The sequence below is a fragment of the Antechinus flavipes genome, chromosome 5 (genome assembly GCF_016432865.1).
Source record: "Antechinus flavipes isolate AdamAnt ecotype Samford, QLD, Australia chromosome 5, AdamAnt_v2, whole genome shotgun sequence".
Classification (NCBI taxonomy): domain Eukaryota; kingdom Metazoa; phylum Chordata; class Mammalia; order Dasyuromorphia; family Dasyuridae; genus Antechinus; species Antechinus flavipes.
In genome coordinates this window covers 271255701-271270508 of record NC_067402.1, presented here as the reverse complement: position 1 = coordinate 271270508, position 14808 = coordinate 271255701, and the positions used below count along the sequence as shown (strand labels likewise).

The 14808-nt window shown below is 36.2% G+C and overlaps 1 long non-coding RNA gene across 2 annotated transcripts in view; it reads right to left on the bottom strand.

Moving 5' to 3' along the window:
• The window catches only part of LOC127564646 (uncharacterized), a 203498-nt gene that overhangs the window by 7328 nt on the left and 181362 nt on the right, over positions 1–14808 (bottom strand). Inside the window, exon 10 of one of the 2 annotated variants that reach the window (XR_007954324.1) lies at positions 10827–10942. The exons of the other annotated variant lie outside the window; for it this stretch is intronic. This is a non-coding gene — a long non-coding RNA (uncharacterized LOC127564646). The remainder of the gene's footprint in view (positions 1–10826; positions 10943–14808) is intronic. 2 annotated transcript variants of the gene reach the window in all.

Sequence of the window (14808 nt, the reverse complement as noted above, 5' to 3'; positions counted from 1 at the left end):
GTAGACGCTAAAAAGCATCATTGGTTGGAGAAGAGCTGCCTCAATGCTCAGGAGGCATTAAAAATGGGCCAAGAGGAGACAGAGCAACAGCTGGTATGCTCTGCTTTCAGAAAGCAGCTGCTGCCAGAGGTCTTGAGGTGAAATCTGCTTTTAAAAATAGCAGTGAAATTAGGCTCAGTCTCTGAAAGGTAGAAAGAAAACACAGATATGGGGAAATGTGAAATGTGCACACAATAATAAATGGAGGGGGGCAGAAGTCTTGTTTGGTGTCAAACTACTTTTCTGGTTAGAAACAAAAGAGAAGAAAATGGGGGAAGGGGTGATAATACAACAAATTTGCCTTTTGTACCCCTGAAAAACCATGGCATTAGCTTAGATTTGTAGATTTCCAGTTAGATGAGACCTTATAAGTTCTGTAGTCAAACCCCTTATTGTATACACAAAGCCATCAAGACTGAGGAAGTCCAGAGAGTTATCCTTAGGTCATATAAATAAAAACAGGTGGAACATGCATCCATGTTCAATGCCTTTGGCCTATTAACACATCATCCAGGGAGCAATTACTAACATTGTTGGGCTAATCAGTGATCTGAGAACATAAACTCCTATAATTTAAGCTTTCTACTTAGGTCACCTCATACAATTTTTCCATTTTACAAATGAGGAAACTGAGGCCCAAAATGATTAAATCTCAAAGGTTTGTCAGAGCTGAGATTTGAACCCTGCTCTGTTGAATTCAGAACATTTTCCATTGTTCCATTTTATCTTCCTTTTATATAGAGTATTCCAAGTGTCTTGATGCAGTTGTAAGCTACTAAAGCTATTTTAACTTTATTGTTAATTAAATCCATTTTAGCTTTAAAGCTAAAATAGCTTTAATAGCTTAAAACAGCACTGACTTCTATGTCACCCCATAAAGGGCTCATACTTATATAATGCTTTGTTCTTTACAAAAAGTTTTACAATCATTTTCATTTGTTCCTCCCAACAATCCTATAGAGAGCTGCTGTTTTACAAAGTTATTGCGGATAGCAGCTTCTAACTTAAGCAGGGTAACATAGGCAGACAGTATCAGATGAGGGATTTGAATCCAAATCCTCCTGACTACTGATTCAGCACTCTAAAAAGTTAATCAAATTCCTTGTTCGTTTTTTTTTTTTAATATGAAATAGCAGCTTCTTCTGGAAAGCAACCAAGCCTCCCTTTGCCTGTGTAATTTTTGAAATTAGGAAAACAGAAGCAGAGCTTATTATGTATGAAAATTTCCTTTTACCTGATCTCTGCTGTGAGCATTGATTCAATCTCACCACTGATGCTATTAGAATTAACTTTCCACAAATTATGTTATAGGACAATGAGAAGCAATTAAAATATTGCATTTGCTTCTGAAGAAGCTGATAAAACATTAGACGCTTTGGAACCTAGAAACTGGAGACTCTTTTCTTGTCCTTGCTCGTTGCCATGGGCAGATATTTAAGAATTTCTAAAACTCATATTGTAAGACTCAGGGGAGAAAACCCCCAAACTTCCTTCCAACATTTCAATAGTCTAAAACAAAATGCTTCATATATCTTTTCATCCACCATCTCCAAGAAAGATAGGAGTCCCTGATCTCCATAAAGTCACTATCCAAACTTCATTCCAATCAAGATTTCTTCTGGTGAGGGATATCCCAATGTATTTTCTTTCCTGTTTGGAGACAGCATAGTTTACACTTTCTAAATGATATTCCAAATCAAATTTTTAAATCTCTAGCAGAAACAATCTTTCCCAGTGGGTGATGTTGATTTCAGCCTAAGAAGCAAAGAAGAATATAATCAGTCTAGAACTTATTGGCCTAAAATAATAGAGAAAAATAACAATGAGCATTTATATACTTCTTTATAGTTTGCAAAGAGCCTCACAAATAATGTATCATTTTATCTTCAAACAGCCTTGAGAGGTCAAAGCTGTTTTTATCCCCAATTTTGGTGGGGGGAGGCAACTGGAACTAAGTGACTTTCCTAGGGTCACACAGCAAGTAAGTGAAGTCACTGGAATTTATGTTTTCCTGACTCCATACTGATGCTCTCTATCCATTGCACCACCTAGCTGCCCCTTCCCTATTTTATAAATAAATAAACTATAGAAGACTTGTCTACAGTCATCCAGCAAGTCAAGACATCACTCTGAGATGTCACTGATCCTTTTCAAAAATAACTAACAAGTAGATTTTTGACTTCAGATTTATCCCCCTGTGCCTTGACATTCTTTAATCATAGAAGTGTGGAACTACAGATAAAAGGGACTTTGTGGATAGTCTAGGACAATCCCTTCATTTCACAATAAGGAAACTGAGTCATAGAAGATGTCAAGTCATTTCCCTAAAGTTATGCTGGTAATAAATATCATAAGAAAGTTTGAACTCTTTCCACTCCCTCCTCATCTTTGTCTTTTTGACTTTCCAGTTACCTTCAAGTTAAGCCCAAGTGCTATATTTTGCACAGAGACTTTCCAATATCCCTGGTTACTAATGCTTTCCTCCAAAATGATAATGAATCAATCTTGTACCTACATAAAACTATAGCTGCCATCTTCTACATTAGATTGTAAAACTATTCAAAGGCAAGTATGGTTCATTTTGGTATTTACACCTTATCTACCAAGTTCTTGCTACATCATGAATGCTTAATAATTGTCTCTTGATCAATGCAATGCCTTCAAGAAGCTTACATTCCATTATAGTCCATTATAGGAGACCTGCTTCCCAAACTTTTTATGAGGTCTGTGTGTATGTGGTTTTCTTATGGTTTGAGGTAATTTTTGACAAAAAGATCTATTTTCCTAGAATCTGCTCACAAGTGAGAATCCATGACTGACTCCGATTACTTCCCAAATCCCTTTGTGTTTTGGTTTCTCTAACTGTAAAATTGAGAGGGTGAGTGTTCGAAATCCTAAATAGCAAGTCAGATTCATTTCTGCCCTCATCTTTAATCATTCGGTTCTCTAGTAGTACAAAAACAGTCATTGTTAATTCTTTAAATTTGAATTTCTTAAATTTAAACAGTTAAAAATGAAAAGTCAATGAATTCCTTTAAAATATTTTAAGCTAATAGGTCAAAGCAATGCTATTTATGTGAAAATGTATATATATTAACAATTACTCGGTCTCTCTCCCTGAAAAATCTTCTTTTCCTGTGGTAAAATTTCACTCTATTGGTAGGCTAGTATATCTGATGGATTTTAACTACTCCAAAAATATGAATGATATTAATAGGGCAAAAGCAGCAACTTTCCTATTTGCCTATCTGTGATACTGCTTATGAAGGGATATAATGAGGGTAGGGTGACAGTGGCTTAGAAACAAGCTTCCAACATTTAGAGAGAGCCAAGACTTAAGAATTCCTTAAACTGACAAAATAATTGATCTTTCGCACCTAGTTATTAGCAAGAATAATAAGCCCTTCTTTTGAAAGCCCTGGAGATCTACTCTTCATCCAGTCTAATCCTGTCTTCTCCCCATTTGATGGCCTTTCTATTTGTGAGTAGTAGCATCTTTGTTAGCCTATCAGTGTGGTAACCAGTTTCTCCCATCACTGGCCCTTACGCCTTTGGTCTGAAACTTCTTACTGAATTTTCCCCTCTCAATGATTTTTTTTTTGGTCAGAAATATATTTGATGTCTCTTGCTCCAGGAACATTTGCTACTTACTTGTAGACCAGTTAGACATTTCCAGATGCCGAAAAAGTGGATGATTTGAGAAGCTAAATTTCAGGGAGATTTACTTAAAAAAAAAAATTGGTTTGCCATTTGCCATTTTTAGATTCCCCTCGTTCTTTTGTATACTCTGAAGGCAAGTGAATTCTGATAGATAAAATTACCCAGGCTATTCCTACTACTGGCACCCAAACGTTCAGAATCTTGATTTGCTATGGCCTGACCGAAGCCCAATTTATCACCTGCCAAGGGTTTAGTTGGCAGAGGAGTGGGGGGAGGGAATGGGGAATTTAGGCTGACATAAGCCACTTGGTAAATTTCAAATTGGGGCTTCTGTGACTTTTTGGGATTTAAAATTCTTCTGGCTGCCTACACACCTGGAGAGAATATCTCCCTGGGCAGGGGAGAGAGGGCCCTCCTCTTTCCTTCACAAATCAAATAAATACATATTTATGCCAGAGGTATTCTCCACGCTTGGTTGGTCATATGGCAAGGTAAGACTTGTTTTCTACTGAAATCCAAAACGGATTTAAGGATGTACCAATTTGTCTCTTTCAAGATACAGTGCTTTCTTAAAGGGCATCATTTTTATGCTAATAATGCCCAGACTGGTATTCTCTGCATCAGTGTCTGGTGTTTATATTCCAGTCTAAGTGGATATCAAGGAATGGGTGGATGCACCTTACTGCGAATAACTTGAGTTACATGCAATCAGAAATACAATCTCGTCTTTCCCATTAAATATTTCTTCTCTCCTCTCTGGTTTTCAGACCTTAGAGACTAATCCTCTCTGTGTTGACAAAGTGCCTACTGGTGGGGACCAGGGAACCTTTAAATTTCCACCTCAGGGATTTCTTATTAGCTCAGTTGTTAGATTTAGTGAACTTCATTGTTTGGGGGTTTTAAAAAGCTGATGATTTTTTCTATTTTTTTTTCTTTCTAAGTTCCAGGAGAACTGCTAGTGTCTCAAAATGTAATCTGCAAAGGGAAATGTTTTCCTTGAACAAAACACAATTAAAGCACCACCACTTTCTACCTGTACCCTTCTCTTCACTACCTTGTACCCCAAGCTGCTAATGTCCTTCTCTGAAAAAAATTTGTAAAAATTTATTCTAAAATTATTTCTATGTGTATACATTCTTTTCTTTAACAGAATGAAATCTCCTTGAGGGCAAGTACTATTTCTTTGGTTTTTTTTGTTTGTTTGTTTGTTTTGTATCCTTAGCAGCTAGTACTGCTGGGCACATCTAAGTGCTTAAAAATTCTTATTGGCTGATTGATCTATTGGTTGATTAAAAAAAAAAAACTGAAGAATAAATGCCTGGATCAGGACAATAACTCCACTTGTTCCCTATCCCACCATTCTTTTCAGAAAAAGAAATAAAACTAAGAGGAAAAAGAAGGAATGATTAAAAGGATTATGACACATAAATACCAGGATGTTACAGGAAATGGGCAAAAGGATGTTTTTCTTGGTCCTTTGCTATTGTGTAAATTGCTTTGTTTTGTTTATTTCCCTCTATCTCAATTCATATAAGTGCTTCTAGGCTTTTTTTTTTTTTTTAACTAACTTTAGGACACATATGCATTTTAATCAATTCAATGACCAATCAGAGCACAGAAGATGAAGTCTGAATCCCACCTATCTTCTGACCTTAGTAGTGTTGAACATGGCCAATTTGGGAATTTATTTTGCTTGACTGGGTATATTTGTTACAAGCTTTTACTTCTCTTCCTTTACTATTTCAAGGATACAAGGTCAAAGGGAAAAATGGGTACTTGTTAATTTTAAAGGAAAAAAGGGAAGTCAGAATTCATATCTATTGAGATATAATCTTGTTAAAGAATGGACAAAAAAAACAATTATTTAGTGTTATATGCCAGGTACTGTCCTAAGTCCCAGTAAATTTTACTAATTTTAAAAAAGAGATAGCAACAAAAGTGTCCATCCTAGCAGAGTTAGACAACACTTATAGGGAAATGTTAGAGAAGAATTGGCTCTTGGGATTTGAAAGAACAGTGAATAGACTAATAGGATCATTCTTCAAAATGAGGCCATTGATTTAATTATTGACACCCTCCCTTCAAAACATATTAAGTGGATGTCTAGATGACCATAGGTACACCTAAGGTGGCTAGATTTACTGAGCTCTCTACAATCAGAACAATAATTCCAAAGCAGAGTGGCTTAGCTCCCCCAAAACATGACCTCTGGGAGTCTAGTATGGAGAATATGGCAGAGAGACAGATGACAAAAAGATAAATGTAAAAGCAAGTAAATACAAATAGCATACAAAGGAGACTTTCTCCATGTTGTTCTCAATAGCCAGAAAGAGTAGGGTTAAAGAAAGCTATGATTGGCATTTAAACATTTGGCAAATAAAAATTCTCCAGGCTATAGCCAATTACAATTGAAGGTGATCAAATGTAAGGAAGAAGGATGTCCAATGAGAAGTCAGTTGTAGAATGCTTGATTTGTTCTTAAATCAACTTGGATGATTTTGAGCATGCTCAGAAAGATCAGATGCTAATTGTTTAATCCTCCTTACATATGCAATGGGAAGACAATTGGAGTCTGGAGGTGGGATGAAGTTAAGCCCTAGCTAAGCAAGGCAGCATAATAATTTGATAGTACAACTTTGTTTTACCTAATTCTTAGAAATCACTGGGAGAAAAGAAAAGGAAAAAAAAAACCTAATAACTACTAAACATTCTGTTTTGTAAGCTACACCAAAGATCTGGAAAGAAATTTAGAGACAGTTTAATACAATCCATTTTTTTTCAGAAGAAGAAGCTGAAAACCACAAAGGAGGAATAGCTCACTCAAGGTCACAAAAGTAGTAATCAATAGAGCCAAGAATAAAAGGCACCTTTCTATATTCCTTGCTTAACAAAACATCTTTTTATGTATTTGCATTTTACCTCTCTTTTTATATATTTGCATTTTATAGTGGGGTAAAGTTATAGGGGCATGCATTATTGCTGGCAGGACCTCAGAGGTTATCTGGTCCCATCTGCTAATTATTTTTGGTGGTGCTCAGTCAGTGACAATTGTATATCAATCATCATGACACCATTTGGGGTTTTCTTGGCAGAGATACTGGAGGGTTTGCCATTTCTTTCTTCAGTTCATTTTACAGATGAGGAAACTGAGGCAAACAGGGTCACCCAGCTAGCAATCAAATCTAGCCAGATTTGAATTTGAGAAGATTAATTTTCTTGACTCCAGACCCATTATTCTCTCCATTGCCCCCAATTTTACAGTTGAAGAAATCAAATCACAGAAGCTAAATGACTTGTCCAAAGTCACATAGGGAGTGTTAGAGTGGAGAATAATTCTAGGACCTCTAAATTTAAAACTACTGTTCTTACCACAGTCATATGCTGCCTCATATCTTACCCTCTCAACGTTTACATCTTAATCAATTGAGTTCAACAAGCATTTCTCAAACATCTCCTATGTGCTTGGTGTTTTGGGAAGGTCTTAACCCTCAAGTAATTTCCATTTTACTATCTTGTATTCTTATATTATATTTCAAAATGCACATACTGGATACAACTTTAAGGGGAAAGGGATCTCCCCAGATTTCTGCATGTCTAAGAAGTACTCCACATTAATGGCTCTGCATCTAATGGACATTCTCTGTGGGTGAAGTACGTTTATATATGGACCCAGAGTGCCATGAGCTATTCTGATAATGAGCACACCTTTCACATGTGTGTGAAAAGCCAGTTAATGACTTGACATGTATTCCTTTAGTGTAAAATAAAAGTTTCCTATTTATTTTAAGGAGAGTGGTAGCACTGTGATACTCTGGTGAGGAGATACAATATAATAGGATTCTGGGAGACTTAGTGAGAAGTATAGAAAAATGAATTAATGAGGAATCAGCAAAATGTAGATATAGAGAGATGAATTTATCAGGGAGCCAAAAGGTCAGTCAGCAGCAGCATAATATCTTGCAAATAAAATAGCTGGAACATTTATATATAAGCTTCTATATTAACCAACTAGGCAATCAACAAGCATTTATTAAGCAACATTTATGTGTCAGTCACTGTGCTAGGTAATGGGGATAAGAAGGCAAAAATTAATCAATCCTTGCCCTCAAAAAAATTCGTCTAAACCAGGATTTCATAAAATTTTTCTGTCTCATGTGCTATTTTCAGCAATCTGATATACTTTCTCAAAATAATATTCTTAAATAGATAAAACAAAATACATACTTTGACAAAGAAACCAAATTCAATAAATACAGATCTTTATCTATTTGTCTATCATCTTTCTGCTTATCTATCTAGCATCAATCTGCTCTCTACCTGTCTTTCTATCATCTTTCTGTCCATTCACACACATTCATAGACACTCAGGTTTAAGAACTCTGGGTGGAATCAATGATACTAGATGTTCACTAATGTCCCACATGGATACCTCACTACTGTGTGTGAATTAAGTTTCCTAATGCTAGGACAGTTGAGCTCAAGATCTGGAACATTTGCCAAGTGGAATGTCTTTGAGTTTGGGGCCTGTGAAAGGCTGTATGTGTTCAGTAAGAGGAACAGGCTAGTCATGTTCAGAGAGCTTCATCAACAAGGTGGCAAAAGTGGGGAATTCTTTGATCACAGCAATTGTTGAATATTATTTATTAAATCACAGATGTGTTACAATCAGGGTTAGTGAGTAGAGGGCCCACACTGATGAAACCATTTGCCCCAAGGACTTTCATCATTTTGTTCATGATATATCTTTTTATATGGAACTTTCATCTTTCATATACAATAAATTCCGATTGTCTAAGTATGGTTTAAACATATCATGGAAGTTGTTCATTTCATCCTGACTTTCCTCCTTTTTTAGCTTATACATTTCATAATGAAGGAAGAAAAGAAGAAGAGTGGGAGAAAGAAACAAAGGGAGGAAAGAAGAAGGGAGAGAAGAAGAAAAGAGGGGAGAAAAATGAAAGGATGAAGGAAGAAAGGGAAGGGGAAAGAAATAAAAGGAAGAATGGAGAAAGGAAAGAAAAGAAAGGAGAAAGAGAAAAAGAAAGGGAGGGAGAGAATGGAAGGAAGGAAAAAAGGAGAAAAAGGGAGGGGAAAATGAAGAATGGAAAGAAGGGAGGAAACAAGGAAGGAAAGAGGGAGAAATGAAAAAAGGAGGGAGGGAAGGAGAAAGAAAGGGAAGGAAGGACAAAGGGAGGGAGAGAGGGAAGAACCCATCAACCCATCCAAACCTATTATGGAGTAGTCACCATGCTAAGAAATTTACAAATATAAATTCATTTAATCTCAAACAACCCTGGAAGATAAATACTATTATTTCCATTTTATCTGAGATAAACAAAAATTAAGTTACTTGTTCAGAGTTACATAGCCCAGGAAAATAAAAACACAATATTATCATTAATAAATTCAATTAGGAAAGTAAACTTGTTACTACTGTCCATGCTCAAAAAATATATATGCCATATTCTAAAGCCATACATCAATTATCAGCACAAAATAATCTGCAGATAAAAAATCTACTGTCTTTGAGATATGTGTGAATCTGATATTAATGGAGAATAGTCGTCCAGGGAAGAGTCGTATTCCTGATTATATTTGTGAAAGGTTAAAAACATTAGGAATGTCAAGAGCACTATAATTGTGAGAAAACTCATGTTGCAGCCCTGGTTCTAATATTTACTAGTGGCATAGCTCATTTCAAGTTCCTATATCTCTGATCCTCAGTTTCTCCAACTATAAAATAGGGAAGCAGGTAATTTTTCTACTACCTTGCCTCCCAGAGTGGGTATAAAGCAAGGATAATGACTTCCATAAAAACTAGAAAAATATAAGCTACCAATGTTATTATTCCCCCCATAAAAAACTAGAAAAATATAAGCTACCAATGTTATTATTCCCCCCCATAAAAAACTAGAAAAATATAAGCTACCAATGTTATTGTTCCCTTTTTGTGCTTAGGTGTCTTAAATTGTAACAGAAATAAAAGAGATATTCATTTACAATTGTTATTATATGAAATTACTGGAGCCCTTCTTTTTTTAATCCATTTCCATTCCATTCAGCTGGCATTGTTACCTAGCAGATAGAGAATTAGCTTTAGAATTAGGTAGGACTAGGTTCAGGTCCCATCTCAGCCCCATCATCTATATCCTGGCTGTGAGATTCTGGGAAAATTAACTCTTAGTACTCCCAGATAATTCCCTAAGATTCTAAGTTTCAGAGAAAATGACCATACTACAATTGGTGGAAAGTGTTTCCCCATTAGAAGTCCATCCATTTTGGGGGATGGGAGGAAATCCACACTTTTTAAGTAAATTAAGGAGACACGGTGGACTGTAAAAGGTGCTGAGCCTAGGGTCAGAGGAATCCAAGTGAATCTCAACACTACCTTAGTGCCTTCAAACAAGTCATTTATCTTAAGCCAAGTTTCTTTACCTGTAAAAGGTCCCTTTCAAATCTATTCTTATGAACCCTACAGTCCTCATGGGGGAAGCAGTGTTGCATAGAAGAGAGAAGGTTAGTCTCTGGGTTAAGAAGGTCTGGCTTGAAGTCTTGTCTCTTATTTCAAACTCACTGCATGATTCTGAGTAAATCACCTAACCTCTCAGGTGCCTCTTAAGACCTAAAAGTCATAACCAGTCACCCATGTACACTAGTAGAGACAGTCTCCCAGTAGTCCCCTCAGACTGATGAAATCAGAGGTCTAGATCCATCACAAAGCAAGCCAACCCAGCTCAGATTCAGTACATTTCTCTCAGTGATGGTCAAACTGACTGTGAGCTCCATACAAGCTCCAATACTTCCACAGGCAAAGACTTTTATCCACAGGCTTTTAGCTAAGTAACAATCTCTGCTTAAATTCCAACCATTTGGTCTCCAAGAAATAATGAAACAAAACACACATTCAGATAGACATATGTACCTTGTTGTGTTTGTGCAAGTGTTGTAATGTAATGGGTGTATAATTCCCTGAAAGCCTGGTTGTTATATCCATCTGCTCTTATTTCCCCAGCACTCAAATGTACAACCAGGATACAAAACCTAAAAGCTAAAAACAAAATTTAAATACACCCAAACACATGAGGAACGCTTCCAGAAGCCTGCTGCCAATGCCAAAGTCTACTTACTTTGTTGACTTCTCAGTCAGAGTTTCAAGAGGACGAGATTTTTATTCCCAACATCGGAACGCACCAGATATTCCACAACGGACCTCATTAACGAAGCTTAAGGGGCGCTTGAGAAGCTTAAGACAGAGGAAAAAAAAATCTAGTTTGGATTGGAGGGGCATGAGAACACTGAAAAAGTCAAAATGCATGACTATCATTTATACAGATGGAAATAACACGTCTTTAATTAAGCTGCAGACCTAATGAAGCAGAGACCAGAGATGGGTTTTGTTTTTGTCCTGATAGGTTACATCACTCTTTGCCCTGGAGTTCCAGTTTTGCCCTTAACCTCTTTAAAGAACCTTCATGTCAGTGGTTGTTAAATCATTTACAGACTCCCCTTAGCATGCTATAAGTCCACATTTGGTGAATGAAGAAAGTAACTTCTGCTGATTCAGGATGTCCTCCTGAAAATACTGCTGCACTTCTTATCACCTCCCCAGTCTTGTGGAACAGTACAAAATGCAGAGGATTTAGAATAGGGAAACATATGAGTTTGAACTCAGGCTCTGATACAGCCACAAGATTTCGGGCAAGTGACATCTTAATTTCACTTCATTTTCCTCAGTTATAAAATTTAGGTTTTGAAAGGATCACTAAACCGACTGTGGTATACAGTCGTGGTATACAAAAATAATGGAATGTTGTTGTTGAAATCATTTCAGTCATATTCTTCACAATTCTATTTGGAGTTTTCTTAGCAAAGATAAGAGAGTGGTTTGTCATTCTCTTCTTTAACATATTTTACAGATGAGTAAACTGAGGCAAATGGGGTAAATGACTTGTTTAGGGTCATACAGCTAGGATGTGCCTGGGGTTGGATTTGAATTCAGGAAGATGAATCTTTCTGACTCCAGACTTAGTACTCTGTGTACCAACCAACTGATGCAAATGGAACATTATTGAACCTTAAGAAATTAAATTCAGAGAAGCATTGAAATACTTGTGTGAACTGATGCAGAAGGAAAGAAAAATAACCCAGGAAAATGTACTCCATGAATGATCAATTTAAGTGAAAAGAACAGAAAGATAAAAACTGATTAGTACGTAATTATAATGACCAATCTTTGCCCTGGAGAAGAGAGAAGGAAATTAAGCTCCCTTCATTCTTTGAAAAAGTGGATGATTATTGGTGTAGAATGTTGCATATGCTACATATATCAGACATAGCTGATGTGTGGACTGGCTTTGGAAAAAAGTTTTCCCCTACCCTCAGCCTTCTCTCTTATAAGGGAAGGTCCATTGGGAAATGGGAAGGAAGGGGGATGTGTAAGAAATAACTGCTATAAAAGCAAAAGAAATCAGTAATATTTTTAAAATGAAATGAGGCAATTAAAAATGTAGGAGTTAGATTCAATGGACTAGATCTTCATAGGTCTCATTAAGTATGAATTCTGAATTCCTTCAGCCTGACATATATGACGTACACCACAAAATCTTGCACTAGTTTAAATAATGCCAATATTTTAGAATTTTCCTCTAGTTCTTTTGTGTATATATATCTTCATTCTCTATTAGATATAAGTTCCTTCAGTGTGGGACCATATGTTGTCTCTTTTTTAGGATATCCCACAATACCTGGAACCAGTCAGGTCAATAGATGTGCATTTTTTTTCAGCAGTTAGAATGTTTCTCCTAAAATTCAGCTTTACTGAAATAATAGTACATCAAGCTAAGATGGTGCTTTTTATTTATAGGTGGGAAAAACAACAAGGGGATATTATGGTTTGTCCTTCCCTCCTGCCTACCATCAATCCATCTCATTCAGGCAGCTGCATTGATTTGACCCAATCCTGTGGATTCAGCCTTATCCCATACTCTAGGGTCAATTTCTGGCACTAGGCAAAGGGATAAGAGGATTGGCATTACAATAGCTAATGGCACAGCATCAAATCTGTCTTCCATTACAGCTGGTTCCACTCTGACCTTGGCATCATTGGCTCACTGGCTAGACTCTTTGCTTTATATCACCAGTTTCCCTTTATATCACCAGTTTCCCATGTGCCCTAGTGCCCAGCAGTTGAGTTTCTTGCCAGGTCCCTCAGTCTGCTGCCATTTCATTCTTACCTCTCTCTAGCAAATCAACTGCTCCTTCTCCTCATTTTTTTCCTCTTAAAATCTCAAGTTTTCTTCAAAACTAAGCTCAGTGACACCTTTTGTATGAGGTCTTTTCAGATCTTCCACCCTCCCACAGAGTTAATGCTGTTTGCCGAGAGATGACTTTTTATTTATTCTTTATATATTTGGTTTAGAAGACAGCATGGCATTGTGGGTATAGAACTTCAAAGTCGAAAAGACCTTGGTTCAATTTCTAACTCTGATAAATATTGTCTGTGGGCAAGTCACAACCATTCAGTGTCATGAGACAAGTATAGTCCCTATCTATGTCCCTATATTTTCTACATACTGTACTAATAGAAAGTCATCTGTGTACATCATGTTCCTTACTCATCCAAAGAATAATTTGTTTGAGGGTGACTACCTCAAAAATGCCTTACAATTCCTCATTGATCTCTGCCTTTCCCATCAGGTATCATCAAGGACTAGACATTTTCCCAGCAGCCACATGTAAGCTACCCTCTCTTTTCATCTCTTTCTCATGGATCCATCTTCAAATCAACAGAATCTCTGCTATTAAGCAAAGCAGGGTGATCTACTAGCACCTAGCTGCATTGATTCAGATCTTTATTGTTCTTCATGTCTCTTTATGCCAGTTCCATGCCTCTGGTTTCCCTAGTCTACTCTTCCCTCTTCTTTTATTTTGCTACCTTGACCACTTGTTCTCTTATTTACAAACTAACTTTCATATTAGACTTGTACCTTCTCCCCAGAAATGACTTTGCCTATATTTTGTATATTTTAGATGCACACAAGGAAAGTTCTCGAAGGTAGCATTGCTTTGTTATATCTTGGTATCCTTAGAACCTAAGACACTGCCTGGCATAAAGTAAGAGCTTAATAAATGTTTTTTTGGATTGAATTAAAAATAAAGAAATCCGAATGCCTAGCAGAGTGCCCAGTGAGCAGAAACTGCTCAATAAATCCTTGTTAAATCAATTAGATAATATTTAAATTTTAAGCAAAGACTTTCTATTTCATTTTTTGCCAATAGCTAGTAATTTTATATCCATATCATATTTATACAAAATTAAAAATCCTCCAAATTTGAATTATTTGGAATTTGAAAAGATGTTAAAATGAAACTTCCTTGGGATATTTTGGGTGTTTCATTCCATAAAAATATAGTCAAACCAGGAGATCTATAATGTAACATTTCTTTAGTATGCCTTTAGATTTTGGGTTCAGCAATTATTTTTTTTTACTATAACTTTTAGATCTAGATTGCACTATTATGTAACATAAGATTATTGTGATTCTCTCAAGGTCTTATTCAAATGCCTTCTATAATTTCTCATATTTTTAGTAAAAAGAAAAATCTACAATTTTCTCCTCATGTCTCAGATTAGTCATCGTATTTGTACACATCAGGAACAATAGTAACTGCTATTTATGTTAAATGTCTTTCAAAACACTTTACATACATATTCTCAATTGGATCTCCCAGTGTACAATAGGTAGATACTATAGATTTATACTCTCTTTTATATCTTGGTTGGCATGAATGACTATTACATAATGATGGACCCCTCTGGTATTAACCCAGAACACTCACCAACAAAGGACTTGGGTGAAATGATTTATTTGTACCCTTAAGTAGTCAACAAGTACATCTTTAGATAAAGAAACTATCTCCAAGAGATTGTTATCTTACTTATAGAAAGATAGGGGAGAAAATGATAAAACACTAGACCTGAGATCAGGTACAATTGGGTTAAAAATCTACCTCAAACACTTACTAGCTGTGTGACCTTGAGCAAGTCATTTATCCTGTTTGCATCAATTTCTTTAACTGCAAAATGAGAAAAATAATAACCTCTACCTC